The 13000-nt window shown below is 43.7% G+C and overlaps 1 protein-coding gene across 7 annotated transcripts in view; it reads left to right on the top strand.

Moving 5' to 3' along the window:
- The window catches only part of SEMA3D (semaphorin 3D), a 413180-nt gene that overhangs the window by 308640 nt on the left and 91540 nt on the right, over window positions 1-13000 (top strand). The gene's annotated exons all lie outside the window — the stretch shown is intronic.

Below are 13000 nucleotides of genomic sequence, written 5' to 3'. Positions count from 1 at the left end.
GCAACACTTGTTGCACCCTCCTCATTGGCATAAGGTAGAATCATTGAATAAGGTAGAATCATTGGTGACTGCAGTTCCTATCCTATCCTCAGAGGATAGGAGGAAGAGGAACTTCTGCTGCTTCCTACTGTTAGCAACACTTGTTGCACCCTCCTCATTGACATAAGGTAGAATCATTGAATAAGGTAGAATCATTGGTGACTACAGTTCCTATCCTATCCTCAGAGGATAGGAGGAAGAGGAACTTCTGCTGCTTCCTACTGTTAGCAACACTTGTTGCACCCTCCTCATTGGCATAAGGTAGAATCATTGAATAAGGTAGAATCATTGGTGACTGCAGTTCCTATCCTATCCTCAGAGGATAGGAGGAAGAGGAACTTCTGCTGCTTCCTACTCCCCCCCCCCACCTTTTGCCAATGGGAAAGAGGAGTTTCTGCCCAGCCAATGCTAATATTCCCTAATGGTCCCACAATGATGCAAGGGCATGTGGGGACACTCTCACTTGTAGATGTGGATTCTGGGTGCAGTAGCAGTACAAGCCTCCCAGCCAAGTAGCACCGCCACTGATAAGGTGGAAGGTTCAGGGCAAATCCACCTTGCTGCCCTTGAAGCAAGAGTTGGTTAACCGTTTCCTCTTCTATGGTTTCTTTGCTCCAAAGCACCCCACACTGCTTTTTTGTCCTCAGGGTTCAAAATTCATGTTTCAGTTACATATGTTTGACCATGATGTTTAGTTAGCCCCTCAGTGGATATCTCTGAGCCAGTAACTGTCTTTTAGGCTAATTTATCCCAAGAGTTGTGATTATGGAATGGGGAGAAGTCAATGTACACTGGATTTCTTTGGGGAAAGGGCAGAATAACAATTAGAAAGAAAGATAGATTTATAGAGTTGTATCCAAACAAGTGAGGAGAGCTGATCTTGTGGTAGTGAACATGAATTGTCCCCTTTGCTAAGCAGGGTATGCCCTGGTTGCATTTGAATGGGAGACTACACGTGAGCACTGTAAGATATTCCCCTAAGGGGATGGAAAAATACAGAAAACCAATGGAAAAATACAGAAAGCCTTCCACATGCAATCTACACGTGAAGAGCAAACTTGGTAGGCTGCTGAACAATTAACATTGAAGCATCTGTACCAGAGTAAAACCCCTTTTTCCTGAATTAAAAATCCACTCAGAGGAAGGTGAAATATAAAGAACACAAAGAGAAAAACTTTATTCAAAATACTACACACTGCTTCAGTCTAACGTTCTCTCAGCTTTGAGTTACAGGTAAGAAGAAATACTCAGTACTTTACAAGATTACTTCTAAAGAACACCCCAGCTGATATTTGGAGTGGCACGCTTTAAAAATTGTAGTTACCCATTTGCAAGAATAATTCAAAAGGCACCCCCAGTTTCAAGGAACCATTAAAAGTCCCTTTACAGGGACTTCTACAGAGCCCTGGTTGGATAAAAAGGGCTCAGGCTAGGGTTACTTAGAAGGTTACATTACAAATAAAACACAATAGATCAGTTGTAAGGATTTACATAGCACCAAAATAAAATAATCTAAAGCAGGCTAACACACACACGGTTCCCCGGCTTAGCCTTTCCAAAGCCAAAAAGCCCTGGCTTCCTTCCCCTTTGAACTCACCCCAAACTCCAGGGAAAAAATCAAGATTCCTGCAGTCTTGTCTCTGAAGGATCTGCAGATGTCCTTCCATGAGAGGATTCTTCAGGCGGGCTGTTGGCCATGAGACAGCAAGACTTCATTGCTGGTGCTCATAAAGCCTGCTCCCCATCTTCTCTCATCACTCTCCTGGTTCCTTCTGAGAACTGAGGAGAAATGACTGAGAAGATAGATATAAATAATGCATAATGTGGAGAAAGTTGATAGAGAATTTCTCTCTCTCTCATAACACTAGAACCAGGGGTCATCCCACGAAACTGATTGCCAAGAAATTTAGAACTGACAGAAGGAAGTACTTTTTCACATAATGCATAATCAACCTATGGAATTACCTGCCACAAGATGTGGTGATAGCGAACAGCCTAGATGGCTTAGATAGGTCTATCAATGACTACTAGTCTGAGGGCTACACGCCACCTCCAGCCTAAGAGGCAAAGTGCCTCTAAATACCAATTGCAGCGGAGTAATAGCAGAAGAGAGGGCATGCCCTCACCTCTTGCCTGTGGGCTTCCCAGAGGCATCTGGTGGACCACTGTGTGAAACAGGATGTTAGACTAGATAGGCCTTTGGCCTGATTCAGCAGGACTGTTCTTATGAGAGAAGGTGGTTTACTGTAGTATTGGACTAGGAACAATGAGACCCAGGTTCAAATTCCAACTCGGCCATAAAGTTCATAGGGTGGCCTTGGGCCAGTCATTATTTCTCACATTTACCTATCTCACAGGGTTGTTGTGATGATAAAATGGGGTGGGAAATATTGTTCTTTCACCCTAAGCTCTTTGGAGGAAGGGTGAGATAGAAGTGTAGCTGAGTGTAGTAAATTTTATGTTCCAGAAACCTGTGTAAGAAGATCAATATGAATTATTATAGTGCAGTACAGACAGTGTTACATGGGAATAGTAGAACTGGTTTTGTCATGCCACTTACTCTTTGCTCAGTCAATATCTCAGTTACAGCTGTACTTCTTCCCATTAATCTATAAAGCTATTTTCCTCTTCTTTATTTGTGCCTTTGTCCAAAGAAAGGAACATACTGCTTTTTTAAATGCTTATTTTAAAAGTTAGTTACACAATATTTTGGGAAGATGATGCCATGCTTAGCAAGTGGTGCTCTGTGCCTGGGATGTGATTAGTTTGACTGTTGCCATAGCTGTAATGTTTTAGCAGATCTTTGAAACGTCACTCCAGAAATAGAGGGTTATGTGCTGTTCCTCATGACATGCAATACAGTTTCCTGAGGGGAAGGAGAGGGCAAAATCCAGATTAGGTTAGCAGGCATTTGGCCCAGCAGGATGTCTCCTGTTCTTCACCTTTAAGGTCATGCTTTGGAATCCCACTTCCAGTCAGAAGAGGGTGTGGGGAAGAGACAGGATCTCCGGTGGTACAGGAGCTGTCACCAGGTCATTCTGTCACCAGCGGGAGTACAGCTCCCTGCAGTTTGAAGCTTTTTTTAAAGGGTCATGAGTCAATTGCCTGGCACTCTTGTTTTAGAATTGCTCACGCAAATGAGCATGTTTGTTCCTGTGCTTTGATAATTAGTCACTGGTTAGATGTAGAAACTGGGTGGGGGAAGGAGAGGGACAGAAAGTGAGCGAAAAAGCTGAATTAATATTAATAACACACATTACGTCATTTGTTCATAAAGCTTTAATGTGCTGATGTTTCCAGCATCCTATACTCATCTATTTATTTATTCCTCACTTAATTCCTCTCTGCTGCGTAGTATGGTTATCAGAGTTAGAAAAGAGTCTGTTTTTCTGCAAATTTCTTTCAAGAGAAAGACCATTTCTCTTATAGCTTTAAAAAATACTAGACTCCCTTGCTTTAGTTTTGGCCCTGGCCCCAGCCCCAGAGCCCCTGGGATGAGAGCTTTGCCAAACTGCCATGTATGTTTCCAGATGATGTAACAAACCATAGGCTTTAAATGACAGCTTAGGAATTCCAGCTTTTCCTTTGCCCTCCATGAATACAGAGTGGCAGATGCAAGTGAAGCAAAGTAAGTAAAATCCAGTTGGTAAGTCCATTTTTAAAAAGTTGAGTGATATTCAGTTTGGTACTATTACTCAACCTTTGGTCCTGGAATGGAACGACAAAATATGGCAGTGATAAGGAAGATGTTCTCCATCTACACATTTATTTGAGAGCTCATTTGATTTGGCAATGGTCTCCATAGTATCTAGTTGTCATTTGTGGCTCTTGTTTATTTAGAAAAAACTTGATGCATTTTGGGTAAGCTAGTTGTCATTTATGAGAGTACTTCCTATATTGCCTTGAACCAGAGCTTTGGGAATTAGAAACTTTTGTGAAAATGGTTACAGAACATAAGAATATAACTGCCATGCTAGATGTGACTGGCACTTTCTGTAGTCAACATTTTTGTGTGCCCCCATTTGTGTTCTCTCCACACTGACTCCTATGCACCAGTGATGGGGTAGTACCAGCAGGAAATGTTCTCTGCATTCAGTAAATATTCCCTATTGTGCAAGCAAATAATTTCCCCCATTGAAGAGAATGACATTGTCTGTGGGTGGATAGAGCTTCATGTCCCTTCACAACTGCCACAGACCCTTGGATCTGGCTGAGCAGGCTATCTATATATATAATTCTCCTGGGTGTGCCTTGGAATGTGCATCCCAGCGCCCAGCTGATTGGCTGGGCGGCGGATGCGCCTGATTGACTGAGGCGCACCCAGGATGATTGGTTGCCACGGTGGCGGCCCGGCTGTGGAGGCCAGAGGCGGCAGGCCCGGCCGCAGAAGCAAGGCCCAGGAGAGGGGGAAATAAAGTGAGGGGGGGCAGAAGTGGCAGTGAGGAGGAGAGGCAGCTGGGGCCGGAAGCAAAGACTGGGGCAGAAGGGGGGAGGAGAGATAACTGCCGGCCCCAAAGAGCACACAGATGCTCTGTGCAGGGTCGGCTAGTATTCAGTTAATACTGTACATTTTTATCAGCATGTTTCTAGATTTATTTAAATGTGCCCCTGTGCTTCATATCTTACTGTTTTCCTTCTATCCTATTGTGGGTAGTGATGTTGTCCAGGTAAACAACTTGTTTACCTGGGCAAAGATTTTCTCAGGTAAACCACCACTCCCCCTTTCCTCTCACTGTTGCAGCACTAATTCCAAGTTCCTATCCCAATCCTTTAGAGCTGGAAAAAGTAGCATGGATAGCACCACACTGTTCATTCATGCTGCATAGTAGCCATGGAGACAGATGTGGGTATGGCAAAATCATGTTAGTCCATGGGGCCATTCACACGGGCAAGCAGGGGGAAAGGCAGGGTTTAACTTACCTTCCCCCAGATGACCGCTCAGGCCCCTGTGGCACTCAAGCCGCACGCCCACATGGCCAGCATTGCCAGGAACAGCCGAGATTACTGTCTGTGCTGTTCCCGGCAACACAGGTAAACAGGAGCTGGGACTAATTGTACCAGCCTCCATGAATCCCACATTGGACCACACGCCAAGCACAGTGCACTAGGTGATTTCCCCAGGAAACAGGCACTCTAGGTGCCCGTCTCTGTGTCAGTTCAAGCTGCCAGCAGCTCGCGCTAACACACAATCCTGGGAGCCAGGTTAAGGGCTAACAGCTGGGCTTCAGCGCTGGGTTCAGCACTGAAGCACCACCCACTGGGATCCATGCGTATCCCAGCGGTTCTCAATGGGTTCTGAAGCCTGGGCTTCCACATATACTCCTAGTAAATGCCATTAGTGGATAATTTTAAAAGGATTCTATAGCAAAGGACAAAGTCTGCTCTGTACTTTGCTTCAGTTTTAAGATAATAATTGTGGGCTAATTAAGTTTAGAACTGTACCTTGTGCAAAAGGCCTCACTTAATGAGAAGCAATACTGGACAGAGAAGCACTGAAGATTCTCCCTTTGGAAATGCAGTAATTAGCTGTTATCCAAATCAGGCTCTAGTACTAATTGGAACTTGCAGGTCTCTTTTGAGGCAGAAAACACAAGTAAACAAAAAATGTCATTGCAAAAAATGCCATTTGCAAAGCTGGAAATTAAGCTGAAATTACCTAATTCATAGAACTCATCAAACAGCATTAATACCTTGTCCTCCCTGTAACTACTCTTCTGAAAGTTATTTCTACATTTATTTTTTAATAAGCAGTCTGAGGAAGAATTCTGTGTAACTGTTGGCTGATGGTAATAATAGTGATTTTAAAAAACTAAAGAGCTAATATAGCATGTTAGAGTTTATCTGTGAGCCAGAGAGTTCCTAACGGAAATTTCACCCAGGCCCTGAATTCACTGGGTGACCTTAGATAAGTCAACACTTCACAGCCTCTGCAATATGGAGATAATACAGACAAACCTCATTATCCACAGACCCAATATCTGTGGTCTCACGTATCCATGGTCAGGTAATTGACACCCAAACTTGGCATATATGGAAAACAAATGGTCAATTTTCATGTAGCTGCAGTTTGGAGATAGCAAAAAATGATCTCAGAGGTCATTTCAGGCCACCATTTTGTAAAAGGGAGACATTCTGTGGCTTATTTCATTTTTTTAAAAACTGTTTTTCCCGTGAAAAACCATGAAATATTTTGGACTTCTGGAGGCATTGCTGGATAGCTGGAGGCCCATAGAGCAAGGTAGGGCTTGTTTTTGCCCATCTTTACCGTGGTTCCCCAGCCTCCAGGAACCTAACCACCCCCACCCCCATTACTGCAGCCACAATAAGTTTGATGACGGGAGTTGTAGTTCAACAACTTCTGGAGAGCCAAGGTTGCTTTCTCCTGGCCTAATAATGGTAGACTGAGGTGACAGAATTCTGGACTGTGCCATTTTAGAATGTTTCCTGAAATAAACAAAGCTATCTGACAGGCTATCTGAAAACCTTCTCTTTGGTTTGCTTAGTTATTGGGGCTATTCTGACGATCACAAAAATCAGGCTAGGAAAGCCTAGCCCAATTTTTGTCGATCGTCAGAACAACCGGGCTCGGCTGCGAGCCCGGTGGTTATAGAGTGGGTAACATGCTCGAGAACTCCTGCCCTTAGCCCGGGTTTGCGGAGCAAGCACTCCGCAAACCTGGGCTGCTTGTGAGTAGCCACGGTGCAGCTCCACGCTGTGGCTACTCACGAGTAGACCCCCGACCAGGAGGCGAAAAGCCGCCTCCTGGCTCCGGGTGTCTCCCCAGTATGCCCTGCGCGCTCACGCAGGGCATACTGGGGCTTCCAGGGGCTGCGCGGCCCCCAAGATCCCCAGACCCCGCCGGCTCCGTCACGGAGCCGGCAACTGTGTGTGTGGCCGATCCGGCTGCCCAGGGCTGCCTGCCCGGTCTTCTGCAGAGAGAGCAGGCTTAGCCCGCTCTCCCCACAGTTTTAGAGAAAGCGAGTCTCATGGATCGTAAGACCCGCCTCATTGTTTCTTTAGGGAACAAATTAATGGTAGCATGCTTTTGTTGACTAGAGCCTATTACATCAGATGCATGTTCATATATATAACTTTCATGGACTAGATAATATTTCATGCATTTGATAAAGTGGGCTGTAGTCCATAAAACATAGGCCACAATACATTTGTTAGTCTTTAAGGTGCAACAAGACTCTTTGTGTTTGTTGCAACAGACTAATATGAAGTTAGTTCCACAAAGATCTCTTTAGGGAAGCATTAAAAATGTGAGTGTCCTGCAAGCTGAAGTGATTCTGTCAATCCTACCACCTCAGGACTCTACTGCCTAATTTTGTGAAGATGTATAGATCACACCTCAGATTTATGAAAGCAAAGGACCGGAGAAGGGCAGTTTGGGACCTCTCTTTATATAAAAACGTAGTAATGGCAACATAAGAGAGAATTTTGCATGCAAAAAGACCAAATTTAATTTCTGACATGTCCTGTCATTCTTGAAAAGACTCCTATGAGAAAGCCTGGAGAACTGCTCTCAGTCCGGGCAAATAATAGAGGCTTAGATGGACTAGTGGTCTGATCCAGAATAAGACATCTACATGTATATTCAGAAAAGGGAAGTGACTGCCAACTGTGAGTAGCAGCTGGCCAAAGTACAGAGTGACCAGAACAAATTATAATGGTTTGAACAGATTTAAGCCCCGATAAAAAGAGTGCTCACAATTTTTGACAGATAAATAACACTTTGGTAGGTTATTTTAAAAATCACTTTAATTAAAGTCTAGCTTTCCTTTCGGTACATGTTTGGGTAAGACCAAGCCAGAACTTAAGCACTACTGTTTTACTGGTTTCAGTAGGAAAGACAAACGGCTAAGCAGGTACACAGCTCTCCTTTCAACTGGATTGTGACTATTTGTTAGCATTCTTGGAGATCTGGATCCCATTGCCTCAAGTCATGTTGTAAGTGAATGGCAGGACAAAATTAATTCCTGTTAGCAGTCCCTGACTGTCAGCCTTATGTTCTAGTTACTTGATCATACATCCTTTTCCAACAGCTGTCTTGTGGTCTACTATGCAGTCGATGGGTCGGCAGGGTGGCACACAGACAGCTGCACATATCTGTCTCAAAATGTGGTTCGGTTTGCAGGGTAACTAGCAGGCTCTGCGTGCATGTATACTGTTGAGGGAGAGGGGGAATTACCCACATATTTTTCACATAAAGAAACACTGTCTAGCCTACCCACTGTGAATCAATTTAATTTAGCCATCTCCATGCCTCCTGAATCTTTTCCTTCTGAAGTTTGCTAGAAAGAGACATGTGTCATTTGGGACGTTTTCCAGCTTTCCCACTCTCCCTTTCTCTTTAAAAGGATGTACAGCTTTCACTATCACACTACAGTTTTGAATAGCTCAATTGTACAGTAAGCATGGTGCTGAGATTGCATACATATTTGTGTGTGTTACTTAATAAGGCTGAACCACTCTCCCTCACTGCTTTTCACCACATAGGCCTCAGTGTGGCAGTAGAACACAATGCTGTCTTCTGTGTGACAGTTTCTATTGACAGCATCTGCACTTCAAAAGGAACAGCTTCTGAAAAGGCCTTGTGAGGGTGTAAGCTGTGAGCCAGGAAATGCCTGATTTAAATCTCACTAGAGCCATTACATTAGCTCTCAATAGGTAACCTTAGTCAAGCCAGGATCTCAGCCCTCCATCTGCATTATATGGAGATAATAATACTGATCTGTTCTAAGATAATGCCTGGGAAACTCTTTGAACATTACAGAAAAGCACTAGGCTCATTCACACAACTGTCAGCAAGGTGCAAGGCAGCAGCCTGGTTAGGATGGCTTTTCCTTCTGCTTCTGTAAAATGCTGGGGATGGAATCTGGATCGTGTGCACTCATCCTACCCAGCTTCCACCTCACACACAATCTCACTCCCTGGCGTAATGTTTGGAGTTCACATGGCTGCCAATCAGGAGCACACGCAGCTCTCCTACCCAGGATGGCCACTTCTCCTACCCTGCCGGCAGTCGGGTGAACAAGTCAATTATGTAACGATCATGTAGCCTATTGAAAATGCAAGAAATCTAGGTCCCAAGCATTGGCCTGTGCACCAGGGTCTTGGGGGCTTCAATGGGGAACCTCCGTGTACTGGAAGCTCAGTGTGTGTGTTGCCTCAGAGTGTTCTTCATGAACCTCGTTTCATTTGCCCAAGGAGGCTCCCAACCTGACAGATGGTAACCAAGTTTTTTAATCTGATGGAACTTTCAGTGTGGATAAAACGTGGATGTTTACTTTTCAAATAAAAAGAGGGAGGAATCTGGAACTATAGAGGGCTTTAGCATCTATGAAATATTTAGAGCTATTATTTTTCTCTCATTGTCTCAGGTGCTGGATGGGTGGCGGTGGAGTAGGTGGTTGTCTATAGGGTGATGTGATTGAGGCTGTGGGTGGATAGCTATCTATCTATCTATCTATCTATTTATTTATTTATTTATTATATTTATACCCTGCTCTTCCTCCAGGGAGCCCAGAGCGGTGTACTACATACTTGTGTTTCTCCTCACAACAACCCTGTGAAGTAGCTTAGGCTGAGAGAGAAGTGACTGGCCCAGAGTCACCCAGCTAGTCTCATGGCTGAATGGGGATTTGAACTCGGGTCTCCCCGGTCCTAGTCCAGCACTCTTACCACTACACCACGCTGGCTCTCCTGAACATAGGAACATAGGAAGCTGCCATATACTGAGTCAGACCATTGATCTATCTAGCTCAGTATTGTCTCCACAGACTGGCAGCAGCTTCTTCAAGGTTGCAGGCAGGAATCTCTCTCAGTCCTATCTTGGAGAAGCCAGAGAGGGAACCTGAAACCTTCTGCTCTTCCCAGAGCGGCTTCATCCCCTGAGGGGAATATCTTACAGTGCTCACACTTAGTCTCCCATTCATATGCAACCAAGGCAGACCCTGCTTAGCTAAGGGGACAAGTCATGCTTGCTACCACAAGACCAGCTCTCCTCTCCAAATGAAAGCATGGGTATTGGCACCATCAAATGGAGTGCAGGGGTGAAGAAGATATGACTATGGGAATTTGACAAACTAGGTAAAAGGAAGGGGAAAGACATATTAGGTGATCTGCTCTTCCAGTCACTTTGGTTGTTCCTGGAAGACAAGGTCCAGAAGAGGTCGTTGAGTAACTACCATTGTATCTGATGACCATTGGTTTATGGAATACAACAGGGATCCATCTTTCCTCCATGCTTTTCAACATCTGCCTAATAGTGAAGCCTCTGAGTGTAGTCTTCAGAAATTTTCTGAGGAATCATAAGTGTGCTGATGAGGCTCAGCTCACTCCCTTATTCTCAGCAACTACTAGAGAAGCAAAGGACTACATTTAACACCTGTCTTCCTCTGAAGGACCAGGTTCACAGCTTGGGAGTTCTTGCTGATCAGGCAATGCCTTTAGAGCAGGCCTGCTCAACTTTGGCCCCCCAGGTGTTTTTGGACTACAACTCCCATAATCCCTAGCTACAGTGGCCAGTAGCTTATGGGAGTTCTAGGCCAACTTCTGCAGGAGAGCCAAAGTTGAGCAGGCCTGCTTTAGAAGCTCAGGTGGTGACAGAGACTAGGAATGCCTTTCATCAACTTAGGCTGCTGCATCAGCTGTATCCTTTCCAGAGAAAACCTTCAAGGCCATTCATGACTTTCTAACTTGACTACTGTAATGCACTGTATGTGCCCTTGAAAAGCATCCAAAAACTTCAGTGGCCACAATATTGACTGAAACAGAATGTTCCAGGTTTTTGGGCTGCCTGTTTCTGAGCTCAATTTGAGTTGTTGGTTATTATCTTCTTCTCTGTGTGCCCTCTACATGCTGTTTAGTATTTGAGGCCCTGCTCTGTATTCTGTAGTTGAAGCTCCACTGATTTCTAGAAGCAGAGGGTTTTTTTCCTGTGATGGTATACCTTTGTGGTATGCCCTCCCAATGGAAGTCCATATGGCTCTCTCACTTTACAGTTACAGACAGCTAGCCAAGGCTTCTTAAACATATATTTAGTAGACTGTGTAATCTGTGATGAATGGGATTCTTTGTTCCTGCTGTGTTTGTGATGTTTTATTTCTGCTACTGGATTGTTGGGTGTGTGTTTTTAATGATTTGGTTTTGTGGTGCTATTGCCTTGGGTTGGGGGAGCATTGTAAACTGCTTCAGGTTACTTTTGCAAGAGATGAAGTAGACATGTTTTAAATAAATAATAGATGTAACGATCAAAGTTGTAACAATCAAATAATAGACATTGTGACGATAAAATAATAGAAGCTGTAATGAATACAAAATCCGTCCTCTAGCTGTGAGGAGTCCTGGGTAGGCTGCCAGGAGCAGATTCACCCTTCCAAAGGCAAATACTGGGAGAGTAAAGTGGAAAGCCCATCCCTACAAGAAAATCTTAAACAGTCTTATGCCTTTAGGAGCATGTGACTAGGGCAGGATCCAATAACAAGTGACACGCTTTAACAACAAGGATTTATTAATGATTCAACGCTAAGGAAAACTATAGAGGCATCAACAATTGCTGCTTCCGTTCAAGTAAAACCCTTCTCCAGGAACTACAAGAACTATGCAGTCAGATCCAAGCACTTAAAAATAAATTCCCTGATGCATCTAGCTGAACTGGTCCTCATCCTTCCTACTTACTTCCTGGTAAGGAACTCTCAGTTGATTAGCAATAGCAATAGCAATAGCACTTACATTTATATACCACTCTATAGCCGAAGCTCTCTAAGCGGTTTACAATGATTTAGCATATTGCCCCCAACATTCTGGGTACTCATTTAACGACCTCGGAAGGATGGAAGGCTGAGTCAACCTTGAGCCCCTGGTCAGGATCGAACTTGTAACCTTCTGGTTACAGGGCGGCAGTTTTGCCACTGCACCAGTGCTCTTGGATTGCCAGTCCAAGGCTGTTAGACCCCCTTTGTTCTACAGCAGTTGCTGATCAGACATCACTCAGAGGTCTCCAGGGAAGAACTGGACTATAACACAACTTTCCCTACTTCTCTTTAGGCTATATTGTCCAGTAAACCCTGCCCCTCACTCTGGATTTGATTCCCCTAGGCTTTCTTACTTATTTGGAGAGGCCCACCCTCCAAGCAGTTACTGTAATTGAGGCCTAGTGCTCCCTCAAGCCTGACTATCACTACAGAAGTCTTCAGTTCTCTGGATCAGGACCGCCAGGCTTAATGGGACTGTGCAGTTGAAACATCTGTGATTAGACTGTGGTGTTTCATCCTTCTCTTTATTCATTGCCAATTACTCTAATGTTGATACTTTTGTCATGCAACCACTGTAATTATTACTTGAACATTAAAATGACTGAAAATCAAATACTGGCATCCACATCAGGAAACATTTACTGCACTACATCGATTACAAAATCTGTAAAAAGAAGTTCTTATATTGCATATTCGGTGTTATTAGCAGACTTGAAGACAAACTGTTTAATCACTCAGTTATTAAAATATATGAAAGCTGTGGTACAGAAAATACTATTTTTCCCTTGACTGAACACAAATGAAAGATACAGGAGTACAGTATAAATCTACAGCATGCTTTTAGAATATCATTTCTTTAAAAAAAAAAAAGCTTATGATGCTACATATCCCCTTTCTTTTCCTCTTCTTTGCAATCATGAGATCAGGAACCATGACAGCTATACTGGAACATATAAATGTTCATTCCATGTTCACTTTTCTTTTAATTTATATAGCCCTATTCAGATATCATCTTGTCTGAATGTACAGATGTCTGTAGACATTCAGATATTATCTTGTCTGAATGTACAGATGTCTGTAGACATGTACATGTTTTTGTGTGAATGACTGTACCTGCATTCATTTTAAAAGTGGACAGGGCACTGAAATACATGGTACAGATAAGAAGTGTACTGCTGTATCTGTGTTAAATAACATGT

The sequence above is a fragment of the Hemicordylus capensis genome, chromosome 5 (genome assembly GCF_027244095.1).
Source record: "Hemicordylus capensis ecotype Gifberg chromosome 5, rHemCap1.1.pri, whole genome shotgun sequence".
Lineage (NCBI taxonomy): Eukaryota > Metazoa > Chordata > Lepidosauria > Squamata > Cordylidae > Hemicordylus > Hemicordylus capensis.
Note: the sequence above shows the minus strand (reverse complement) of the source record. Positions and strands in the feature narration are given on the sequence as shown.